Raw genomic sequence first — 26,386 nt, forward strand, 5'->3', positions numbered from 1 at the left:
GTCACGACTGGACCTAATGGTCAGGGGTCCCTTTACCTTTTTAAGACAGCATTAAATCACCTCCAATAATATCTCTCTCTCAGGGTATTGGGGGGGAGGGTACTTTTTTCAAAAATTGGATGAGTGGCTGTTGTTTTCACCATTGGTGGAGTGATCAGGCCTAGCATTGGGATGGGAGCAAAGGAACGTCTGCACCTGCCTCCTTTTATATCTGCTCACATCAGTCTTGACGGCCTTGTACTAAAAATACCTTGTGAATGAGAAACAAATTCATCAGATGCGACTTAAAACGGAGAGCACCCAAGTTCGGGGGCAGAAACAGCAAAGCAACTCCTACGTCATTGCATTCCCTATCTCCTATAAAGGGCAATTAGGAGCAAGATTGAGTTTAAAATGTGTAGGTTAAACAAATAGAAAACGAGACAGTGGGATGAAGAAGAAGTATACAGAGCTTTTGCATTAATTTTGAATCCAGTGCTGTAGCTTGTGGTTGGGATGGGCAAACCTGTCCATTTTGAGTTCTCTCGGTTTCTCATTTTTCCTGTCTTCAGTTCTCCACATTTCCAGTTCGCTATCTATCTATACCGTATTTTTTGCTCTATAAGACTCACTTTTTCCCTCCTAAAAAGTAATGGGAAATGTGCGTGCATATTATGGAGCGAATGCAGGATGCACAGCTGTCCCAGAAGCCAGAACAGCAAGAGGGATTGCTGCTTTCACTGCACAGCGATCCCTCTTGCTGTTCTGGCTTCTGAGATTCAGAATAATATTTTCTTGTTTTCCTCCTCCAAAAACTAAGTGTGTCTTGTGGTCTGGTGCGTCTTATAGAGCGAAAAATACAGTATATTTAGCTCCTTGTGAAAATTCGCCAGCATTTCAGTGTGAATTTCTACAAACACGTGAATGCTTGCCTGCAGTTTTGCCCAATGCCCACATTTTTGCAGAGCAATTTCCCATAATGTACTGAATTTGTTTTGTCTGTTGTGTTCACTTAAAACGGGCATATTTTATGAACACCCTGCCCCAGTATGCACATTTTTTCTAGGTATTTCTTGGCTGGAGAACTACATTTCAAAATGCAGCAAATTTTGAAGGATTTCGGTTATCATTGTTTCACAAACTGTGATTTAGGCAGGTGCTCCTTGAAATGCGAATTGAACTGAATTTCTCCCCATCGCTTATCCATTGCTAGACTGCCTGCTTTGCAGGTTTTATCACCTGGCACTTTCAGGTAGGGTCACTGAAATATACTCGGAGTCGAGAGTGGATTTCATGCTCTTGATTCAGCTCATAGTGGTGAGGAGGAATGGAAGTTCCCCCAGAATGTCTGCTTTATATACATTATTTACACAATGGGCTGCATGTCATTGGCTAATTCTGGAATTCTTTCTCTAGGCCAATCAGGTTGTGGATTCACTTACACCTGAAGCTGGATTGGGTGGCTCCTGCAGACCAATCATACTGCTGCATTGTTCTAGGACCAATCAGACTGCTGCATTCTGAATCCTATTGTTCTGGGACCAATCAGACTGCTGCATTTTGGATCTTATTGTTCTAGGACCAATCAGACTGCTGCATTTTGGATCCTATTCAACTCAGTACATAACACCCCTCCCCTCTAAGTTCCAGTCCTGCCTGGGAGGTCGCATTCATAGTCCTCAAGGTACATCGGCGGCCTACATGTGCGTTGATCCTATTCAACTCAGTACATAACAGTCATGATACACAACTCTGAATTAGATGGATCAATGGCTAGATTCATCACGAGAAGAGAAGTAAATGTGTTGTGTTTCTCCCATGTTGCTATTCTGACAGTAAACAGAACTGGTGATCTGCTTGACAGCAAATATGGATGAGAAGTTTCTCTTTGTCATCCAAATGTTGCGAGCCATTTCCTTCACAGTTCAGGGTTCAAGTTTTGGTTAGAATGTGCTCCATATATCATCTTCTTAAGAAGTCAGACCAAGTGAGGTGACGTATTTATTTCCAATTCATGCAGTGTTGTCCTGGCATTTGGATTTAGTGCTGGTCTTCCTCAGTCCTCATAACTGCCTGAGATACTGAGATAATGAAAGACAAGGAACAGAGAGGGATGGTGTGAGGAAGAGAAATGACAAAGGTGATGTGTTCTAAATATAGTTGCTTCTCTGCAATGTGGAGCCAAATTGGGGTTTTGTTTTTGCCCCATCTTGTCAGACTTCAGTTACTACTTCCTTCCCTCAGACCCTCTTGGGTGTTAAAATCAGCAGAGGGAGCCTTCTTGTTCTTTTCAACCCCTCAGAAGTTCAGCGCATGGCAGCTTAGGAGTGGGAATTTTCTGTGCCAGCCCTAATGTATGGAATTCCCTCTCCACAAAGGTGTGTCTGGCACCTTCATTGTTTAGTTTCCATCCTGTGCTGAAGATGTGCCTCTTTACCCTGGCCCAGGCACAAGCAAACTCGGCCCTCCCTATGTTTTGGGACTACAACTCCCATCATCCCTGTTAGCTAGGGATGATGGGAGTTGTAGTCCCAAAACATTGGGAGGGCCGAGTTTGTCCATGCCTGCCCTGGTCTAAGACACCAGAGATGTGTAAATAGAGGGGCCACCCAATTCTTGGCAGTAATTTGTTTCAAACTGTTTTCGATATTGTATTCTTAAATTCCTGTAACCCATCCAGGTACGTCATGCTGGAGGGTGCATAAGAAATCAAATCGTTCTTATTTTGAAAACCATGTTCCATACCAAAGAGTGTATCAGTAGGGTTTATTCTCCAGGAGAAATCCACCAGTTATTCATTCACTGAATTTGTTCATTGCTGCCAGCAAAGGAAAGACTCCAGGCACTTCGAAACAATAAAAAACCACAATTGCCACAAATCCGCCATTTAAAAATATTACTGCAAACTAAAAGTGTTCATCCACAAAAAACAATTTAGAAATAAAATACTCTTTGCCATTCTTAGCAGCAAGATGATCCCTAAGATACAGCCAAAATGGCCACAGAAACCACAATGCTAAAGCTTCTGTCCAAATTCCTGAGAGAATAAAAATATCTTCGTCTGCTGCCAAAATAATGCATTGGCTGCAGGGAAGCATCCCCAGGGAGAATATTCCAGAATGATAGCCCGTGGGATCTAATTCTGAAGCTTCTGTTGCCTCAGATGATTGCTGTGCTGAATTCTGAAAAAGAACATAGCAAAAACATGAATATACTCAGCGATACTGAAAGCCGAGCTTATGCACTTCGTAGTTGAAGATTTATTCCCCAAATATGTGTCAATTCTGAATGTGTGTGCTCAGCATTCATCATGCTAGGGGCTGGCATCTGACTATGTTTTACTCAGAATTAGACCTATTGAAATGAATGGGCCTCATTTAGTCATGGTCATTAACTTCAATGGGGTGAATACCACCCTAGGTTTCCAAAGCTGGTAGCCAAGGACAAAAGTTGATTACTTCAGCCCCTTACTCTTGACTGAAATGGTCATTGATTGCTGGAACTGGCCTGGAATTATAAAATGGAAATGCATTTACAGAGCCAATACTTTAACTCTGAGGCAATCAATTGGCTTGATTGCCAATTGATTGCTTGGGGATGCCACATGCTGTTTTGGGGTTGTGTGTGGATCTGTAGCAGCTCTTGTTCCAGCTTGAGCCCTGCTACCAAGAGACTTTGTTGGAGATTCCAGAAAGGTTCATGTTTCATGGCTGCCTACTTTCCCTGGAGGCAATGTGATCAGCATAGCTGTCAACCGTCCCTTATTTGGCGGGAAAGTCCCTTATCTCCCAGCGCTGTGTCCCGCTGCTGTCCCTTGTTTCAAAGGAAGCCGCTCCTCTCCCTCCCTCCCTGCCGGCCAGGGAGGAGGGAGGCTCCAATTGTGTTGCTTGGCTGCGTTGCTCACCCAATAAGAAGTCTAAGAACGACTGGGGGGTGGAGCTTGCATGCCTTGTGCCGATCAAATCGGCCGCGTTGCCTGGGGACTCGCCTTTGCTCAGCGCTTCCCAGCGGAAAGGTGACGGTGGTTTCCCTTGCTGCATCCCCTTTGCCGGGTTGCTGTGCTGTGGGAACCACCGCTTGAGGCTTCGTTTGGCTGCTGGCTGGGCTTTCTGCTTTTGGCTTGGAGGGGCTCAGAAGTTGAACATACCTGTATTCGAAAATCCCTTATTTTGGCTGCTGATCCCTTATTTTCAAATCTGTAAGTTGACAGCTATGGTGATCAGTCAGGGTCCTCCTGGGCCATAACTGACTAAACCCATTGAACTGGCTTCTCTTACTCCCAGGGATTTTTTTCAGCTGGAATTTGCTGGAACTCAGTTCCAGCACCTCTTTTTCTACCAAAAAATAGCACTGCTTACTCCCATGCACTGAAATTCTCAGGCATCGTTACGAGAACAAAACACTGAGAACTCTCAGAAGAAAAGCTGGATATTTTTCAAGCATTTTGACAATGGTTTCTGGGCACAATTTCAAGTGCTGGTTTTGACCTATAAAGCCTTAAGTGGATCAGGACTGCAATACTTAGAACTTAGAACTAATTTGAACTTTAAACTAACTCAAACTTAGAGCTATGAACCAATTTGAACTTTGAACTAATTCGAAATTAGAGCTTAGAGCTAATTCGAAATTAGAGGTTCAAACTAATTCAAAGTTAGAGCTTCAAACTAATTCAAAGTTAGAGCTTTAAACTAATTCAAAATTAGCACTTCGAACTTCACACTTCGAACTTTCTCTCTGGAGCTTTAAAGCACAGACCCGTGCCTGGGACTTCCGGGTCAGTGCCATCGGTGAATGGCGGAGTTCCTCCGATCGGAGGAACGGGCTCCGTGGAAATTGGGTCTTCCCGCCGCGGCGAAGGTGGGGACCCGCTAGAAATCCCAGGTGGAGGAAGCCTGGGAACGTGGGGTTTGGGGCTCCGGAGTGAAGTGGGGTGAGCGGCGCGGTGCTGCGAACTGATTGCTATTTTTACGGAGTGAAGCCACACAGCCATTGCCGGAGAGCGCTGACTTTTTCCTGTGGACAATTGGATTTAAAACAAGTACCCGTGAGTAGAAACGGAAAATTGGATCAAGAAATATCTTAATTTGGCACTGAAGCGGGAAGGTTCAAAACAAGAAGTCCGCCTTCCGCTTTCTGTATATAGACTAAAGCAAAAACTTTGTAAGCTAAAGCCTGGAAAGCCGTTAAAAAAGTCTAAATTTCCTTCATCTATAATTATTGAAACCCCCTTGGAAGTAGGAGAAAAGGGGGGAGAACTTTGTTTAACCCCTGCAGGAGAGGGAGTGAAGGAGGACAAGTTTCCACCGTCTCTAACCTGGAAACGGGGTGTCAGAGGCAGAAATAGTTGGAGAGGTTCATTGACTGTGAATGGTATACTTTGACAGATAGCTAAAGAAGAGAAATAAACTGATTCCAATGTTGCCTTTTGCATTTTAAAGAAACAAAATATCTGAAATATATCTGAAAAATGAAAGTAATTTTCCTTTGTTGGACTTGCCTTAAAAAAAAATGGATACAAATAGAAATTGCCTCCCCTAGAGGGAGCTTGTTAAATTGTTGCTGCAGTCTACGTGAGGACTCAACAGCTGTGAGATTAAGATTGTGGGACTAGTCTTTTCTGACCTTGACTAAAGATGAGCTGGGAGGAAGACTGGGTGCTTGCTTTATGCAAGACAAGTGCCTTGCTGGAACAGATGCACGAGAAGATGGATTTGATGAATGAGAAAATGGACTTGATGACTGTTGTGGTTAACAACTCTGGACAAACAGGGAACATTGATACAGAAACCATTCAGGGACCAACTCATGAATCTGTACTGATTGGGCAAGTGCAGAAAATAATGGAGGAGGATGCGGTTGCACCTCAAATAATACAAATGGAGAAACCCGAGGTCCTACAGGAGTATAAGCTGCTGCCATTGAAGATGGAAGTTGGATTGGGCCAGGGGGAGTCTGGAGCTGAGGAGATTCCTAATTTTGGAGAGACCTTGAAATATGTTTTTAAATACTTTTTGGATTATGCTGATGACTGTGGGGAGTGGGACTGTGGGGAATGGGTGGGTTTGATGAAGGGAGATGGAGACAATTTTGGGTTGGAACCCCCCAGAGACCTACTCCTCAATGAGAAAGGAAAGAAATTAAGAAAGAGATCAACAAATGACAAGGAAAAGGGCAAGTATAAACAAGAAGAAGATCTGCAGAAGGGACATGGAAGAGACTTAAGGGCCTCGGACATAAGACTTCCAGGTTGATGGACTAGATGGAATGGACAGTAAGGACTGACACGACCCGAGACCAGGATGAAGACTGGAAGAAAATCTATAAAGAAAATTTTTATTTGGGGAATTAGCCAAAAATAAATGAATATTAGGGAAAATGTGGGAATGAAACTATATGACTCTAGCAGAAATGATATCAGGAGCTATGGATATTTGAGCATTAAGATTCAAGCTTTGAGGTATTTTAGGGTAAGATAAGGTTAAATAAATCAAGGTAATTTAAATAACATACCGTATTTTTCACCCTATAGGATGCACCGTCCCATAAGACGCACCTAGTTTTTTGGGGGGGAAATAAAGGAGAAAAAATTATTTCCCCCCCAGGCGCGCGCAGGCTTCGGGATGCCGGCAACTCTCCCCAAGCAGCGGGAGCGTTCCCGCTGCTTCAGGAGAGATCCGCGAAGCCTGCATGCGCTGAGATCAGCGCACGCAGGCCTCGGGATGCCGGCATCTCTCCCCAAGCAGCGGGAGCGTTCCCGCTGCTTCAGGAGAGATCCGCGAAGCCTGCATGCGCTGAGATCAGCGCGCGCAGGCTTCGGGATGCTGGCATCTCTCCCCAAGCAGCGGGAGCGTTTCCGCTGCTTGAGGAGAGATCCGCGAAGCCTGCACGAGCTGAGATCAGCGTGCGCAGGCTTCGGGATGCCGGTATCTCTCCCCAAGCAGTGGGAGCGTTCCCGCTGCTTGAGGAGAGATCCGCGAAGCCTGCACGCGCTGAGATCAGTGCGCGCAGGCTTCGGGATGCCGGCAACTCTCCCCAAGCAGCGGGAGCGTTCCCGCTGCTTGAGGAGAGATCCGCGAAGCCTGCACGCGCTGAGATCAGTGCGCGCAGGCTTCGGGATGCAGGCAACTCTCCCCAAGCAGTGGGAGCGTTCCCGCTGCTTGCCGAGAGGTCCGCGAAGCCTGGAGAGCGAGAGGGGTCGGTGCGCACCTACCGCTCTCGCTTTCCAGGCTTCAGCGAAAGCCTGCATTCGCCCCATAGCACGCACCCACATTTCCCCTTCATTTTTGGAGGGGAAAAAGTGCGTCCTATAGGGCGAAAAATACGGTAATATGGGGAAAGATGGGAAGGATTTGTTGAGTTAACTATTAGGTTAAAATGTTAAGATAAATTATTTAACAAAAATTGAGAAAGATGGAAAGAATTTGCTGAAATAACTAATTAAACTAGAATACAAAAGGGGAGGTGTGAGGAGGTCAATGAAACAAGCAAATGGAAGTTAAAGATATGTAATTTGAGATTTGTGTTTTTTTTCTATTTTTTGTTTTTTTGTTGCATTGTTGCATTGGTTTTTATGTTTTGTGTTTTTTTCTTCTTTTTATGTATTATAGTGTTGTTTTTTATTTTTCCTATTATTCTGAAACTATTAATAAATATTTTTTTAAAAAAATAAAATAAAGCACAGACCCGTGCCTGGAAAGAGCAGGGCAAAAGGCAAGTCCAAAGTGACACAGTGAACTGTTGCAGTTTCTTTTCTCTCACCTTATTAAACCACAATATGTACAAGCCTTTTCCTCATGTATGCAGCCCCTTCACCCCTCCCTTTGCAGTGAGCTTCAATTTTAAAAAATAAACCAGGAAGCCTTCAGTTAACCAGTTTCCCACTTTGCCTGCACCACAGAACTAGAGTTGCCAGCTTTGGAGCAAGCTATGATCTTAAGCCACTACAAACTATGGCTTAATATCCTTTTCGCTCTCTGCAAACCTTTTTAAAAAACTTGTCCAGAACTGCACATGGCTGACCAATCACTGTTTAGCCACCTCCCCTTCTATAATTATTATGCAATGGGCATAGCTGCTTCATTAGAATCACTCTTGCTTTTTCTGCAGCGCACAAAGGAAAAGATACCATGCAATCAGTGCTCCTAGCGATGTAACTAACAATAACCCTTTTCTAAGTTAACATACGAATAACACTGATAACACTTTTATCTGCTACCTCTTGTAGCATCTATTGTTGTTTCAACTTTCCATTCCTTACTGCAATGATAATAAACTTGATAGTTGAAATTAAACCATGGGGGAAAGGAGAATGAAATAGGCTGATCCCACTCGCATAGTTTTTAATGATCTAAATTTTTTTAAATGATCTAAGTAGCTTAAAATTAGATTTCCACAAGCTTTAGGTTTCCCCATTTATACCTATCAGTATTTTTATATTGCTGCTTCTGCTGTGGTTTTATCAGCTGTGCTGATGTTTTATGGATATTTTTAATGCTTGTTTCAGGTTATTGATGGGTAGGCAGACAGGCTGTGGATGAAGGGATGGATAGTTAGGGAGAAAGAAAATGGCTTGTGTGAGGTGCGAGTGTGGTTGCTCACGAAGATAACAGCCTGTCGTTACAGGTTTTATTGAGTGCAAAAACTTATGTACAGTGCAGAAGTCCAAAAACCTTGTACCTTGTCTGCCTTAATCACTAGAAGATTCTGGAAGTGCCTTCTTCCTGTTTGCCCTCCAGCCCAGGAAAACCCCCTCTCCGCCTTTTTTCCCTACGTGAAATTCCCTGGCGAAAACTATAATAATAATAATATTAATAATTAATATTATTTATAGCCCGCCCATCTGGCTGGGCTTCCAAAAAAATATTAAAATACTGTAATACATCAAACATTAAAAGCTTCCCTAAACAGGGCTGCCTTCAGATGTCTTCTAAAAGTCTGGTAGTTGTTCTCTTTGACATCTGGTGGGAGGGCATTCCACAGGGCGGGTGCCACTACCGAGAAGGCCCTCTGCCTAGTTCCCTGTAACTTGGCTTCTCACAGTGAGGGAGTCGCCAGAAGGCCCTCAGTGCTGGACCTCAGTGTCCTGGTAAAACGATGGGGGTGGAGACGCTCCTTCAGGTTAAAATGCTTTATTATGTTTTTATATATATTGGAAGCCGCCCCAGAGTGTTGGAGGGTATTCAGCAATTTGAATTGTGCTTGGAAATGTGCTGGGAGCCAATGTAGGTCTTTCAAGACTGGTGTTATGTGGTCTCGGCGGCCGCTTCCAGTCACCAGTCTGGCTGCCACATACTGAATTAGTTGTAGTTTCCGGGTCACCTTCAAAGGTAGCCCCATGTAGAGCGCATTGCAGTAGTCCAAGCAGGAGATAACCAGAGCATGCACCACTCTGGCGAGACAGTCCACAAGCAGATAGGGTCTCAGCCTGCGTACCAGATGGAGCTGGTAAACAGCTGCCCTATGTGACGGAAGCGGCACATCCACTTCCCTGGGAGAGGTATCTTGGCTCCCCTCAGCCTGAATGAGCCTTTGCAACGTGACCCCTTTCTGTCGTTGTTCGTGTCTCCAGAAAGCTCCCCCTCCCCAGACTCTGACGAAGTGCAGCTGCTCAACAGAGGAGGAGGCTGTCTGTACGTTCCTGTCTCTCCCCCCTCCCCTGAAAGCCAGACCCCTGACAGCTTGGGTTCAAATATTGCAAGATGGAATTTTCTTTATTCAGCGGACTTTATTTTTCTTCCTTCTGAAAACTCTTGTGCCTACAAAAAAAATCATCTCTTGAGGGTCACAAGTCAGAACCCACAAACATGCATCCTCCTTGCCAAGCCTCTTCCACTCATGTCCTTTTTGACTGCTCCAGTTCAGCAAATGGAGCCAAGCTACCCTTTCTCTTGAGGGTATGCAGGTGGCGCTGTGGGTTAAACCACTGAGCCTAGGACTTGCTGATCAGAAGGTTGGTGGTTCGAATGCCTGCGACGGGGTGAGCTCCCGTTGCTCAGTCCCCGCTCCTGCCAACCTTGAGTTTGAAAGCATGTCAAAGTGCAAGTAGATAAATAGATACCGCTCCGGCGGGAAGGTAAACGGCATTTCCGTGTGCTGCTCTAGTTCGCCAGAAGCGGCTTAGTCATGCTGGCCACATAACCCGGAAGCTGTACGCTGGCTCCCTCGGCCAATAAAGCAAGATGAGTGCCGCAACCCCAGAGTCGGTCACGACTGGACCTAATGATCAGGGGTCCCTTTACCTTTACCTTTACCCTTTCTCTTTTTTAATATTTGAGTTTTTATTTAGACTTTTCAAGTTTATACATTTCGCTAATTTTATACATTTCACCAATTTTACTATCATTTTGACATTTCAAAACTTGACTTCCTTCCCCCTCTTTCTGCGATTCCTTAAATTTGTTTTTAATATCTTCTGCATATCCAAATTAACTTAATTTGCTCCATTATTCATTCCCCTTTAAATATATACTCTTATGAAACTACAGGTTGTTGCAATAATCATGCCAATGTTTTTAATAATCCTGCCAATGATATCTCTTAGGCAGTTCAAGCAAAACTCAGGGGTGGTGAAGACAAGCGAATTTCAACATGATAATGGTCTGTCCGTCACTTTGCTTTGCCTTCCCTTCCCTATTAACATTGGGTGCAGGGAGATGAGGACCACTGAAAGGATACAGACTTTTTGAAATAAACGGATAGACTGCACTTCCTTTCTTTACTTCCAATGGGACATTTGGTAATTAGTCTGAAATTGACAGAACTATGTAATTAAAAATACTGTAGAACCTAATGTGCCTGATAATACCCTGAGAGATCTATTCCTCCTTCTATTGGGCCCATTAATATAACCATCTATTGCTGGGTTCTGTCTAACTAGTCTATAATTTAACTTACAGAAAAAGCATTAAATTGAGCTTCGCAAAGTGTATCTACCCCCTCCCCTTTTATGCCCACGTTACAAGAACTTCACCTAAGATTTAGAGTGCTAGGACTGCATAGGCACCTATAAAACTTCTATAGAGTTTTCAGTAATGTGAATAAATACATAAATTTCAGTTCCTGGTGCCTTCATGGAGATTCATGTTTCCTGCATAAATACATCCTTTGATTTCCCAAATGCTTCTCCAGAATAAATGTGTTTCTACATTTCTGTGTGTCAGAATTGAAAAGGGACTCATCACTAACTGCAGGGAGAAATACTTTATTTTTGGTACCCTCAAATGCCTCAAAGATGTATTTCTGCATTGACACAATTTTACAACGTAGGTCTATCTCACCTGTTACTGGGTAGCCAATTATTCAGCAATCTGATCCAATTGCATTCACTTAAAATAAAAAGCCACATCATTTGTTCTGTGGCTTCTCATATTTTTCCCTTCATCTGCCATTTTCCCCATAAATTTATATGTCACTCGATACCACCTCACCAAAACAGCAGCCTTCATTTTAGAGCGTCAAAATAAGATCTACTGCTATTAGAATAAGTTCCACATTCACGTCGTGAGCAGTATTGCCATCCATGAAGTTTCTCTTGCCAGACCTGAATGTTCCAGCTGCCATTTTATAATAGGATCTTGGTAGCACTTTTGCAAGTCATCCAGCCATATTACTGGTCCAGAAAGGCAACATTATTGGCAGCAATACTGCTCAGATTCGATAACCTAAATATTTTCATCATTCCCTTGACATTAAGCAGGCAGATCAAATTTGGCTGATATCTCTGCTATACCGGTAAGTCTTCAGTAGCCCATTTATGTCAAAAGGGTATAAATTTTCACACTGAATACCAGAAAATTCAAAACAAGACTTGATATTTAGAATGCACCAATGGCTTGACACAGCCTAACTCTGTACCGTCTACACAAGGGTTTCCCAAACTTGGCCTACAAATGTTTTAGGACTACAACTCCCATCATCCCTAGCTAGGAGGACCAATAGTCAGGGATGATGGGAACTGTAGTCCAAAAGCAGCTGGAAACCCAAGTTTGGTCTATACTATAGTGACTGGTCAGTGGTCTATACTATAGTGACTGGTTGCATGTCCTAGGGAATAAAAATAATAAATAATAAATAATAAATAATAAATAATAAATAATAAATAATAAATAATAAATAATAAATAATAAATAATAAATAATAAATAATAAATAATAAATAATAAATAATAAATAATAAATAATTTATTATTTATACCCCGCCCATCTAGCTGGGTTTCCCCAGCCACTCTGGGTGGCTTCCAACAAAACACTAAAATACAATAACCTATTAAACATTAAAAGCTTCCCTAAATAGGGCTGACTTCAGATGTTTTCTAAAAGTTTGGTAGTTATTTTTCTCTTTGACATCTGGTGGGAGGGTGTTCCCCAGGGCGGGTGCCGCTACCGAGAAGGCCCTCTGCTTGGTTCCCTGTAACCTCACTTCTTGCAGTAGGCAACCCCCAGAAGACCCTCGGCACTGGACCTCAGTGTCCGGGCAGAACGATGGAGGTGGAGACGCTCTTTTAAGTATACTGGACCGAGGCCGTTTAAGGCTTCAAAGGTTAGCATCAACACTTTGAATTGTGCTCAGAAACGTACTGGGAGCCACTGTAGGTCTTTCAAGACCGGTGTTATATGGTCTTGGTGGCTGCTCCCAGTCACCAGTCTAGCTGCCGCTTTCTGGATTAGTTGTAGTTTCCAGGTCACCTTCAAAGGTAGCCCTACATAGAGCACATTGCAGCGAGAGATAACTAGAGCATGCACCACTCTGGCGAGACAGTCAGGGTCTCAGCCTGTGTACCAGATGGAGCTGATAAACAGCTGCCCTGGACACAGAATTGACCCACGCCTCCATGGACAGCTGTGAGCCCAGAATGACTCCCAGGCTGCGCACCTGGTCCTTCAGGGGCATAGTTACCCCATTCAGGACCAGGGAGTCCTCCACACCCACCCGCCTCCTGTTCCCCAAAAACAGTACTTCTGTCTTGTCAGGATTTAACTTCAATCTTTTCAGAAAAGAGTCTTTTCTCCTGAAGATGTCAAGGACTGAACCTAGGAGACACTTTGGGGTACCACTAAGCTATGGCCATTCACAAATAAATTCCGATTGCAATGTTTAGCTTCTACACCCAGCCCAGCACTCTGAAAAAGATGCAAGTTACACCCTCCTGGTGAGGAAGGTGCAAATACTAATAGCAAACTTGCTCTCCAAGCACGGATCCTTGTATAGTCAAGACAGCGCCATCCACACACAAGAGGGAGCAAGAACTGTTTCATGTTAGCTAAAGTGGTACCTCAGGTTAAGAACAGTTTCAGGTTAAGAATGGCCCTCCAGAACGAATTAAGTTCTTAACCCGAGGTACCACTGTATTTGTGGGGCATAGGAATTCATTCATTTCCCCCCCCCCAATATAGTCCGGCCCACCACATGGTCTGAGGGACGATGGACCGGCCCACGGCTGAAAAAGGTTGCTGACCCCTGGGCTATAGGCATTGGAGTAAGCAACTTCATATCTCAGTCCAGCCCATCTGCTGGTAGTGTCACTAAGAGTAAAGCCAGCCAGAAGGGATGCCCTATGGCCTACGTCAAATCAGGGCGTTCCCCAAGTGGTCCTCATTGGAAGAGTGGTATGGCCCTAGTCCCCTCTGGGCATCAGACAGGACCCACTCCTCCCAAATCCTTTTAACAGGAAACCTTTACACGTGGAGCGGCTGGTGGAGGCTACAACCTTCCCTCCAACCAAGACCTAGGCTTACCCAATGCCTATCCGCCAATTGAGCCCTTTCTATTGTTATCCTTTCCGAGTACAATTCAAAGTATTGGTTCTGACCTTTCAAGCCCTAAATGGCCTTGGTCCAGTATACCTGAAGGAGCGTCTCCACCTCCATCGTTCTGCCCGGACACTGAGGTCCAGCACCGAGGGCCTTCTGGCGGTTCCCTCACTATGAGAAGCCAAGTTACAGGGAACCAGGCAGAGGGCCTTCTCGGTAGTGGCACCCGCCCTGTGGAACGCCCTCCCACCAGATGTCAAAGAGAAAAATAACTACCAAACTTTTAGAAGACATCTGAAGACAGCCCTGTTTAGGAAAGCTTTTAATGTTTAATTGTTGTTGTTTAGTCGTCTTAGTTGTGTTTGACTCTCCGTGACCCCATGAACCAGAGCATGCCTTGGAAACTCTCACTTTCTTCTCAAAGCTTCTCCTTTTTTTTGTCCATGGAGATTTCTTGGCAAAATACTGGAGTGGTTTGCCCATTCCTTCTCCAGGTGGATCACATTTAGTCTAAACTCTCGGCTATGACCTGTCTGTCTTGGGTGGCCATGCATGGCATAGCTCATAGCTTCTCTGAGTTATTCAAGCCCCTTCGCCACGACAAGGCAGTGATCCATGAAGGGGTTAATGTTTAATAGGTTATTGTATTTTAGTCTTCTGTTGGAAGCCACCCAGAGTGCCTAGGGAAACCCAGCCAGATGGGCGGGGTATAAATAATATATTATTATTATTATTATTATTATTATTATTATTATTATTATTATTATTTTATTATATTTTCTGCAAAGTTCTAGTCTCATTATTTAACTTGTTTTAAGGATCAAACCCAACGTAATTCGTAGGAGGTCAATTCTAGAAGAATAAGGTGGGATGTTAAGTCCTTCGAAAAGCAATGGTATTCCCATTTTGGTTGCCATGAAATCCTTATACAAAACATGGTAGTATCGCAATTTATGGAAACGGCTTCATCACTGCTCTTTTCTGAGGCGACGCTGCCCATTATATAGATGCCACAGATGTTCCTGACCCATCTGTGTTGTTTTTCCCCAGACCTACCAGCAGTGAACACATTCACAGCAGAGCTCCTCTGTATATCTAATTTATAATTTCTCCTCCTCAGACATCTGGAGAATTTTATCAGTGTCTGTGGTGTCACCTAATAGCTCAAAGCTGCCTGCTAGGCTGATCTACCATGACTTGCCTGCAGTTTGCTTAACGGGGATTTTGTGATAAGGCAGAGTCTAATCTGCTCTCTTGCTCTTAAAAGGTGTTATCTGTGCCATGGGAAGGCTGATATTGTTGCTTTATGATGCCTTTAGCTCTCTTCCAATTTGGGCTGTGGGAGGGAAAGGAGTGAATTGTTTCCTGAATTCCAGTCAATTGGGCTGCCTGCTGAGCCACCATTTTGAGGTTTCAGTCTCAATTTTCCCATTTAATGTAGCCTCAGATGTCTGTGCGATCTCGTTGCTAGAAGGCCCAAAGAATCTTTCCTTTCAAAACTTTCCTTTCGAAAAGTTGTATATTTGTTTGCAGCCTGAGCGCCAGTGCCTTCTGGGAGTTGGTTATGGGTGACCCATGTGAACATGGCACCTCAAGAGACAAGACTTGGTTATTGAAAGGAGACTCAGGGACCCGGAGTGTGGACTCCAAGAGAGAGAACAGGTTGTAGAAAACTAAAGCTGTCTTCAGATGCTGCTTTCTCTATGTGAGTAACATGGGGAGCACACAAACCCAATGCTCATATTAACATTTGCATCACAACAAATAGCAATGCCAACTTTTGTGCTTGTTCCTAAAGAACCAGAGAAACACTCTAACAAGTCAGACAGTTGCAAGAACTCTTCTCCCATTGGCGGCTAGCCTATCTGCAGAGGAGACCCTGCTCATGATTCCACCACCAAAAATAGCTCGTAGGGTGGTACTTCTTTGAGGGATGCGGCACTGTGGTCTAAACCACTGAACCTCTTGGGTTTGCCGATCACAAGGTAGGCAGTTCTCATCCCCACGACAGAGTGAGCTCCCGTTGCTCTGTCCCAGCTCCTGCCAACCTAGCTGTTCAAAAGCACACCAGTACAAGTAGATTAATAGGTACCGCTGTGGCGGGAAGGTAAATGGTGTTTTCATGAGCTCTAGTTTCCATCACGCTGTTCCATTGTGCCAGAAACAGTTTAGTCATGCTGGCCACATGACCCGGAAAGCTGCCTATGGACGAACGCCGGCTCCTGCAGCCTGAAAGTGAGCTGAGTGCCACAACCCCTGGAGAGTTAAGTCCAACTTTGACTGGACTTAACTCTCCAGGGCTCCTTTACCTTTTACCTTTACTTCTTTGAGGAGCAGAGAAAGGTAGCAGGGGAAGAGTTGGCTGTGGGTGCCCCAGGGATTATAGGAAATGGTGATTTTGCGCACAGGGGTAGGGCTATGTTTGTCATTACCTACAGGGAGAAGGCCCACCCACATCTGAAGTCAGCCCTGCTTAGGGAAGTTTTTAATGTTTGATGTCTTACTGTGCTTTAATTTATTGGAAGTCGCCCAGGGTGGTTGGGGCCACCCAGTTAGATGTGTGGCCCATAAATAATAAATTATTGTAATATCATTATTGGCTAAAGTCAATATAGGTTTGTCTCTTAATGTGCTGGTTTTCACCAGCTGGGTACCAGGCCTCTGCACATTTATTCCTAATATTAAAGTTTTCCATTCTGGTTACGATCAGCAATCATTTTCCATCTTACCAACGAAGCAAAGCCCATTATATGAAAGCCCAGCTTCCATAATTATCACATTTACCATGCGCAAGAAGCTTGTCAGCAGTTCTGAAATTTCTCATAAGTACAGAGGAAGAAGATGTAGCAGATTAGCTGGATGTCAATTACTGAAAACTCCAATTAAGATTTCTGGGAGATGAAACCCCCTTGGGGTAGAGCAGTCCCACATTGAAGTAAGGCTGATCATCAGATAGCTCAAGTTTCTTCTGAAGAAATGAATCCTCTGAGACAATGAAAATGCATAATGAAATGGAAAGTTACTCATTCCACTGCAGTCTGGGATGTTGAAACTACATGTGTAAAATCTCAACTCTTTGATGGTTGAGTTTTGTCCCAGAGAGGGATAGGGCAGAAATTTGATTTGGTCACTGTGGATTTTGGGATGTTTCTTAGGGGTTTAACACATCTACTTTTATTTTTGTAGGTAAGCTTAGGTGCTAGCAGCCCATCTGTCATCTTACACAGGTGGCACTGTTGTCTAAACCACTGAGCCTTTTGGGCTTACCGATCAGAAGGTCGGCGGTTCGAATCCCCGTGACAGGGTGAGCTCCTGTTGCTCTGCCCCAGCTCCTGCCAACCTAGCAGTTTGGAAGCACACCAGTGCAAGTAGATAAATAGGTACCACTGCAGCAGGAAGGTAAATGGTGTTTCAGTGTGCTCTGGTTTCCATCATGGTGTCCTGTTGCGCTGGAAGTGGTTTAGTCATGTTGGCCACATGACCCAGAAAGCTGTCTGTGGACAAATGCCAGCTCTCTCGGTTTGAAAGTTAGATGAGCACCACAACCCCATACTCGCCTTTGACTGGACTTAACCGTCCAGGGGTCCTTTACCTTTTTTAAACTATCATCTTAAGTTGTATGAAAAGTGCTGCTAGACTATTGACCCTTTGGAGTGGAAGGCCTGTTGAAAGTAGAGAAGTGCAGATGTTTGTTCTTGACCTTGTTTTTGGGTAAGGGAGAAAAATTGTACTCTTCCCACCTAGAAATTGAACCTGTATGTTTTTGTTTCTCATTTTTCCAGTCATAAATTTAGTATTCTACATTTCTGTATCAGTTTGTGATTTTTATAAATTTTTTATTTAAAAAAATCCTCATGGAAACTTCCCAGCATATTTTAGTGTATGTTTCTCCTAACATACAAATTACTTTTATGAAATGTAGCCCAATATACACATTTTCACAAGTAATTTCTCCCAATATAACGGAATTCAGCTTTGCACTATTATGAAAGTTCCGTCAGCCGAAGCATTTCAGCCACACTGAATAATCTCCGCTCTCCTTCTGCACTCTGTTCTGGTGTTTCTCCTGTTCTCCCCCCTCCACCATAAGCCAACTTTGAGAGGTGTAGGGGGTACGTGTGGGAAAAGAGGGAGGGAAGCCCCATTGCATTAGCAGGACTCATTGCATTGTACACATTATTTGCTTTGAAAACTGCTTTACAAAATTCAGAGTGCGGTGAATTTTGAAATATAGCTGTGTTTTGGTTTGTATATTGTTTCTGAAAGTGTGAATTATCTAGGTTGACATTAAAATTCTAACTGAACCAAAGTTATTTCCCATCCCTTGTGTCCCCCCAAAAAAAAACTGTTGGGGATTTTTTTTCTGCATCTGAGGAAAATCAGTGAAATGGTTCCCACCCAACCCCCAAAAAGGGTGGTAGATAATTTTGGGTGCCATTTGCAAAAAGCTCCAACTGGAGATGCTAGGAGACTATGATACCACTTTTAGCAGTAATGGCTTCCCCCAAAGAATTCTGGGAGGTGTGGTTTATTAAGAGTTGTAGGAGATCCCTTTCCCCCTCACGGAGCTACAATTCAAATGACTGGTTGTTAAATTGTTCTAGGAATTGTAGCTCTAGGATCTCCTTGGGGTTGCCTAACATCTCTCAGTACCCTTAACAAACTACTTCCCATAATCCTTTGAGGGAAGCCATGACTGTATAATAATAATAATAATAATAATAATAATAATTTATTTATACCCCACCCATCTGGCTGGGTTTTCCCAGCACTCTGGGTGGCTCCCAACAGAATTTTAAAAACACGATAAAACATCAAACATTTAAAACTTCCCTAAACAGGGCTGCCTTCTGATGTCTTCTAAAAGTCAGATAGTTGTTTGTTTCCTTGACATCTGATGGGAGGGCATTCCACAGGGCGGGCATCACTACAGAGAAGGCCCTCTGCCTGGTTCCCTGTAACCTCACTTCTTGCAGTGAGGGAACAGCCAGAAGGCCCTTGGACCTGGACCTCGATGTCCGGGCAGAACAATGGGGGTGGAGATGCTCCTTCAGGTATACTGGGCCAAAGCCGTTTAGGTCTTTAAAGGTCAGCACCGACACTTTGAATTGTGTCCGGAAACATACTGGGAGCCAATGTAGGTCTTTCAGGACTGATGTTATATGGTCTCGGCGGCCACTCCCAGTCACCAGTCTAGCTGCCGCATTCTGGATTAGTTGTAGTTTCTGGGTCACCTTCAAAGGTAGCCCCTTAGTGGTATCATAGTGCTTTAAATGTTTGATACGAATGTGGCCTAGGTGTTGCATACTGCTAGAACTGGATGTCCTCTTTGTATAATAATGGTATAGATGGCAGTTCAGTAGATCATGGTTTGGTTGGTGGGCAATAACTTTCCAACCCCTGGGTAGAACGAGACCTGGAAAGAGCTTTAGAACCCCTGCCCCCAGTGGTATTTTAGGCGAGGAAATGTGGGGGTTTTTATCCACTGGGGTTACCAGCTACTTGAAATGCAGTCATATTCCACCACTATTAAAATGTTTAAATGTATTTTACTTCCAGAGAGAAAGAAATTGCCCATGTTGTTTGAAATGTTTTATGGGTCTATATAGACTATTAATAGCTCTGCCAAACTCCCAGAGCAACTTTTCCATTATATATATTTTTTTCTTTTTAATAAAACTTATGAAAGAGGTCCATAATGGAAGAGAACATTTCAGCTAGCCCTTTTGCTGGTGATATATTACAATAATAGCCTGTAGGAGTGACATGCAGCCTTTTTTTTTAACAACAACAAAAAGTCTTGTAATGAAATAGAATAGCGATGGCTGCCTGGTGAAAGATAACCCCCCCCCCCTTTTTTAGGCTTCACTTTTTAATATATAAAAAATAAAAGTAAAAAGTAAACGTCAAGGTTGAAGGTAATAAAGAGGGAGATGAATTTCCTAATACGTGGATATTATCATCTTAAACCATAAATTTAATACTTCACACCTCTGAAGCTGAAAGCAGTGCCTAAATCACTTTTAGATTAATGGAACTTTAATTACCAGTGGATGTGCTGTTTCCTTTATTTTTGAAAGAAAAAACCCTTTCAGTCAACATATTTTTTCCATCCCCACGGTTTCTATGATTGAATATGTGAAGATAAGTTATGAGAATGGTGTCAACAAAGAAACCGCAAGATAATGGTCCGGGGAAGAAAAACCCTTACGTTTACAACTGAAGGTATATGGAAGTTGGTTATATTTAGGTGGTGTTCGGTTACTTGGAGAAATGGTGGCACAACTTTTTTCCCCCTAAGGTTCCATGGACTATTCAGAAAACCACCATTCTGCTTCTCAGTTTTTCTAATATCACAAAAGAAAGGAATACCATCTCTTTCTGAAGAGAAGTGGGAAAGGGGTCTATCTCTTAATCACGGTCTCTCTTATTGGCCATTTATTGCAACAGAAAATGCCATCTGAACCAAGAAGATTGGGAACAAAAGATAAGTGCTGAAACTATAGGCTTGATAGCTTTACCCTGTGTGGCTTCAACCTGTGGGTTAATTCTTGACATCATTCACCTACAGCAAATGCCACTCTTCTCCGTATACCATCCTCGGTGTTGTGTAACTGCTGCCTTGACTACAGCATCTACTGAAAAAAGTAGAAGCTGAAATGTTTTGCTTTAAGAATTTCCCATCTCCAGTACTTTTTTTAAGGGGCACTCCAGGGTACGCAGTACCAGCACCTCTTCCTTTGTCATTAAAAAGTATGGCACTTACTGTAACAACTTCATGGTGAGTACATACATTCTCCTGGTATGTCCCACGGAGGACCTTACGGTCTTCAAATAAAAACATCTTGCAGATCCCGGGCCACAGGGAGGTTAGGCTGGCCTCAACCAGAGCCAGGGCTTTTTCAGCCATGGCTCCGATCTGGTGGAACGCTCTGTCACAAGAGACTAGGGCCCTGCGGGACTTGACATCTTTCCGCAGGGCCTGCAAGACAGAGCTGTTTCACCAGGCCTTTGGCCAAGGCACAGTCTGACCTCCTCTCTCCTTCTGTAATCCTCATAGAACTCTAGCCCAATGCTTGCCATTAATTTGATTTTGAATTGATTTTAGAATGAATTGATTTTAGAATGTATTTCAATTAATTGATTGTGATTTTATGTAAACTGTGTTATTTTTACTGTTGTTAGCTGCTCTGAGCCTGGCTTCAGCTGGGGAGGGTGGGATATAAATAAATTTATTATTATTATTATTATTATTATTATTATTATTATTATTATTATTATTAATTACAGACACCTGTTTTTCTAGAGGGGAAGCCCTGCCTGTCTCTATTATATTGCCACCATAGTTTGCTAAGCCATTTCCAAATCAAAACAGAGGAGGAGAATCACATTTCACTACATTTCTCTCCAATGTGGAGTCATTGGAAGCGGGGAATCAGCAGCATAAAACTGCAGCAAAAGTCAGTTCTGAATGGTGCCATCTGGCTAGAACCCATGTCATTTCCAAAACATGCACCATTCCTGAAGATGTTTTGCAGCCTTTCTTAATATATATGTATATATCCAGGTTGTTGGGGGCTTTCTGATAAAGGGGAGAGTGATGAATGGGCTCATATATGATGCTTAAAAATAAAATAAAAATAAAAAGGCAGGCAGCCCACCTACCTAAATCTTGACACAATCGCATGAAACAGCATTGGACTTGATAGAACTTGCATGTGCCATGCAGATTGCTTGTCAAGGCCCCGGGCCTCACAGGTCCCTTATATAATAAAGGCACGGACATGAATATTTTAGGTTAATGGGATAAAATAGTCCACAGATTTATTGGTTATAGATGTGAGCAGTTTGGCTTAGGCATTGGGTGAAACCGGACTATATCCCGAATCCTGCTCATCCTCAGGGAGTCTCACTAAGGGTAAACCACCAGTAGGGGGAGCCCTATGACGTACGTCAAATTGGGGCACCCCTAGGGTCCCCTATGGGGTCGTGGCATGGCCGTAGCTCACACCCAGGCTTTGGACAGGATCCATACCTCCAGATCCCTTTAACAGGATACTCTTATCAAGGAGGGGCAGGTGGAAGCTACAACATCCCCTTCCATAAACAAAGGCTTACACAATGCCTGACCTCACAATTGCTAAAAGGTAGGCGAAAACCCAACGGCTGGAGCCAATTTGCCAAGTGGAAAAATTCTTACCCGGCCCCATCAATATGGCGGCCAACGTATGTCCATAGCAAGATCGCTGTCATAGCAACCAGGTGGGCTGGGAGATCCGGTGAGGAGGCAAAAGGAGGATGTCCCTGGCCAGACCACAGTTTAAACAGACTGGGGCCAGGTCCTGGCATGTCGATTGGACAGCCGGGGGTGTGACATGGCCAGGAGTCCCCAGGATACGGGCGGCATCCCTTCACCCTCCAGCTGGGTCACTGGAAGGTCCCGGATGCCCAGCCGCAACATCACCCACCAGGGAAGGTGAGCAGACAGGTTCACACCAGTGGTGAAAACACTCACCAAGATTATTACATATGTTTTCAGGGTGGAAAGAAGGAAGCCTGAATAACAATTCTAAATAGTTTCCATGCATATAGTGCACAAGTTTCAAATACAGGAGGTAAACCAACAGGGTGACCTCAAAACAAAATGCAATTTTGCCTTTTAAAAGTATGCTTTGCTGGCTGCTTTATACTATGAGCTAAGTGGAACTTATTTCATTTGGCTAAGATGAGTTCATGAGATGACATTTTAAATTCTACGATTTTGCTTTAGAAAATGTTCCCGATAACAGACAAATGGCAGATTATGTAAATAACCATTTAAGGCTCCGCTCCCTCTCCCCTCCCACTTTCACAGCCAGAGCACCCGGACCCAAATTGCTTTATGAACATTTTCATTTAAAAATGTTTATCTTTCTACAACAAATATGTTGAAACTGTTAGCTCTAAAGCTTTAAAGTAAAGAGCTACAACAAATAAACCTCTTGGCCGTGCACCAAGCATTCCCCCAGAAAGGCGGATGCAAGATTACAAAAGGAACCATCTGCTAAGCATGACAGAAACATCAAAAAGTGCAGCGGTGGGATGCTAATGTCTGAATTGAACTTACTATCCAGCACCACTACTGAGATACATCAAAAAAACTTTGAGTGTCAGGTCATTGGGGCAATGGTACCTTTATGGATGCTCTGCTTGGAGCTTCATAAAATTCTGAGCTTGAGCTCTCCATCATGTTGCCTGGCAAGAAATCATTTTGTGTGGAGAGTTCAGCCGGTGCTGATATAGAGCTGAGCATTCTCCTTTAGTTGAAAATCCACTGAAATAAGCTGTGGCACACAACTGCTGTCGGTTATGAGCGTGGCTCCAAGTTAGGCTTTGAAGGGAAGCTTAGGAAGGATCAGTGAACCTCCCAGTCCTAAATGCCAGAGATGGTGTGGTAAATTTTGAAGCGGGGGAGCTTATTGCGATGCCCCCGCAGTGATATGCCCAAAGAGAATCCATAGTCACAAGCCTTTTGCTTGCCTGACTGAAAGATGCAGAGAGTTTTGGATTTGGATTTGATATCCCGCTTTATCACTACCCTAAGGAGTCTCAAAGCGGCTAACATTCTTCTTTCCCTTCCTCCCCCACAACAAACACTCTGTGAGGTGAGTGGGGCTGAGAGACTTCAGAGAAGTGTGACCAGCCCAAGGTTACCCAGCAGCTGCATGTGGAGGAGCGGAGACGCGAACCCGGTTCCCCAGATCACGAGACTACCACTCTTAACCACTACACCACACTGGCTCTCAGAGATGTTGGGGGGTATGGGGAAGGGCTGTACCACTGAGCCAAAGTCTTGCAAGAGCTTTTCCAAGAGTAAAAAGAGTGTATTTGGTAAGCTGAGATTGTTTTCTTCTTCTTCCTTTGTTGCAGAATGATGATAATTTGGAAGGAAGAACTAGATTGCTTTGTAGAACAGCCTCTTTGGCAAGGCAAAACAAAACAACATCTCCCTGTGTTCTAGTGGCTTTAAACTTTGCCAAGCCATTGGCACTCAACCTCAGTCCCCATGGATAATATGGAGATTACTGAGGTAAAGTGAAACAAATTGAGCATTTTCTGCCATATAATTGCAAAGTAATATTGTTATGGTGGTTTGTTTTCCCCAGCCTTTAGATGACAGACTGAGGCTCCAGCCCTAGGCATGCGTACCAAGGAGTAAACCCCATTGGATTCATCGGGGCTTAGTTCTGAATTAGATTGCATGGTAAATGTCTTTAAAAGGATTCTGGTGAAGTTAATCCAGGAACAATACGGCATTATGCTGCAAAATGAAAAAGACGAAGTAGGTATAAAATTGGAATTCAGCTGACTTGGTAATATTGAGGAATCAAGCTAAATTGTCATATTCTGTAAGGGCTATAAGGAAGTTTCCAAGGTGGGGTCAGGAGGGGAGAGGCATTGATTTCCTCCTCCTTTTGGTAGTCACCAAGTTTGTCTGCAAATATCATGAGAAATTAAACCAGAAACACTGGTATGGGCAAAACAATTTCACAGTCAGAGCCAAACTTTATGCCATGTACACAAAGGTGAATGGAAGCTCCAACAGCTTTGCCTTTTAAAGAGAAGCATCTTCAGGAGGGCTGGATCTGAGGGGAGGAGCAGCCTGGAGGAAAGAGGCGCTGCTTAATCCTTTGCCTACCCACTACTTTCTCACGCAAAACTGTCACCTTGGGCTGCTTTCCCCTTTATAGCAGCCAACATGGTGTCTTTCAGACATTGAATGACAATTATCATCTTCCCTGGTTGGCTTCCATGCTTTTTTTAAAAAATAATTTTTTATTAGTTTTACATAAAAGTTATACACCATAAACACAACATTTTCACACATTAAAAAAGGGTTCTTTCAAACTCTGAGACCTCCTTCCTTCCCTCCATGGGTTCCAATTCTAAATTTTATCCATGCATCTTTCTTTCCGTTATATAATCATAGTATCCAAAATCCAAGTTACATTACAAGTGTCATTGTATTCCTGCCAATGATTTCAACTGTTTACAGTGATCTCTCAGCTATGTTAGAAGGTTATTCCAGTCTTTTAAAAATACTTGGTCTTCCTGATTTCTGATCTCTCCCGTCAGTCTTGCCATTTCTGCGTATTCCATCAGCTTAGTCTGCCACTCTTCTCTGGTCGGTACTTCTTCTTCTTCCCATCTCTGGGCAAGAAGCATCCTTGGTTGGCTTCCTGCTGGCTGGGGCTGATGGGAGTTGTAGTTTGCAACATCTGAAGGGCACCACATTGGCTACCCCCCCCTGCAGTGTTTCAAGAGTGTGTGTGGTGGTAAGTGTGCATTTAGAACCCTACAAGCCCAAACACAGCTTTGTCTATTTTGAACAGAATGCCTGGTGGGGAAAGGATTAAGCACCCCCTCTTGCTGTGACACTCCTCTGCTCAAAATCACTCCCTCCCAGAGCTGCTTTTCATCCCCCACCCCACTTATTCCCAAGTATGTGATTTTAAACTGTAATTTGCCTTTTGTTGTTGTTTAGTCGTGTCTGACTCTTCATGACCCCCTGGACCAGCGCACGCCAGGCATCCCTGTCTTCCACTGCCTCCCGCAGTTTGGTCAAACTCATGCTGGTAGCTTCGAGAACACTGTCCAACCATCTCGTCCTCTGTCATCCCCTTCTCCTTGTGCCCCCCATCTTTCCCAACATCAGGGTCTTTTCCAGGGAGTCTTCTCTTCTCATGAGGTGGCCAAAGTATTGGAGTCTCAGCTTCAGGATCTGTTCTTCCAGTGAGCACTCAGGGCTGATTTCCTTAAGAATGGATATCTTCTTGCAGTCCATGGGACTCTCAAGAGTCTCCTCCAGCACCATAATTCAAAAGCCTCAATTCTTCGGCGATCAGCCTTCTCCAGCTCTCACTTCCATACACCACTACTGGGCAAACCATAGCTTTAACTATACAGACGTTTGTATTTGCCTTTTAGGTTTACATAATATGCAGTCTCCCATGTCACCATGCATCTTCTATTAGCAAGATATAGGAAAATGAAGTCGGATACATGTTTAGTGTTCTTAGTGCTGTTCAGAAATACAGTCATTTGTATGTACAACATAGGAAATGGGATTGAATAAACTTCCTTTGAATTGCTGAGGACAAACTCAAAAGCGCGAGGTAGCTGAAATCGAGCATAACAGTTCAAAGGACAATAGCTTCGCCAATATATGCACAGGGCAATTATGGTGTCATACTGCTCTGTGCTCTGTAAATGAATTTGATTTAGACTGCGAGCTATAAGCCATGAATATTAATTTAGGGTGGAAATGATGGGATTGATTAAAGGAGAAAGTGTACTTGTGGAAGGGACGTGTCAGAGAGGGGTTGATCTGAATAGCATTGCATTCTGTTTGAGATCCATTAAGACAGAGCTGTGGAAGGAGCATTATCCTAGCTGCCATGGAAAGGAGTTTTCTAAAAATGGAACAAAGAGCCTTCTTGACAGAAAAGTTGGATTGTGTTAATTAGGATGTCTCCTGTTTTGAAAGATTGCAAGGAATTGCATGTGTGGTTCATGTTGGCTATTACAGTTTCCTCAGAGGCTGCTTCTGAATTGCTGAATCCAAGCGGCTCATACTTTAAATTCTAGAAGTCTAGTGAGAATGGGGAAGTAAACCATGC

At 43.6% G+C, this 26,386-nt stretch overlaps 1 long non-coding RNA gene across 1 annotated transcript; it reads right to left on the minus strand.

Annotated features, from left to right (window-relative positions):
• Positions 1 to 1,780: 1,780 nt before the first annotated feature.
• LOC310687444 lies at positions 1,781 to 3,142 on the minus strand. Its single transcript, XR_014516430.1, has 2 exons — positions 2,725 to 3,142; positions 1,781 to 2,052 (listed from the first exon to the last, which is right to left on the minus strand). It is a non-coding gene; the product is annotated as an uncharacterized lncRNA (long non-coding RNA).
• Positions 3,143 to 26,386: the final 23,244 nt, after the last annotated feature.

Source organism: Podarcis liolepis (genome assembly GCF_965112155.1).
Source record: "Podarcis liolepis genome assembly, chromosome: 10".
Lineage (NCBI taxonomy): Eukaryota > Metazoa > Chordata > Lepidosauria > Squamata > Lacertidae > Podarcis > Podarcis liolepis.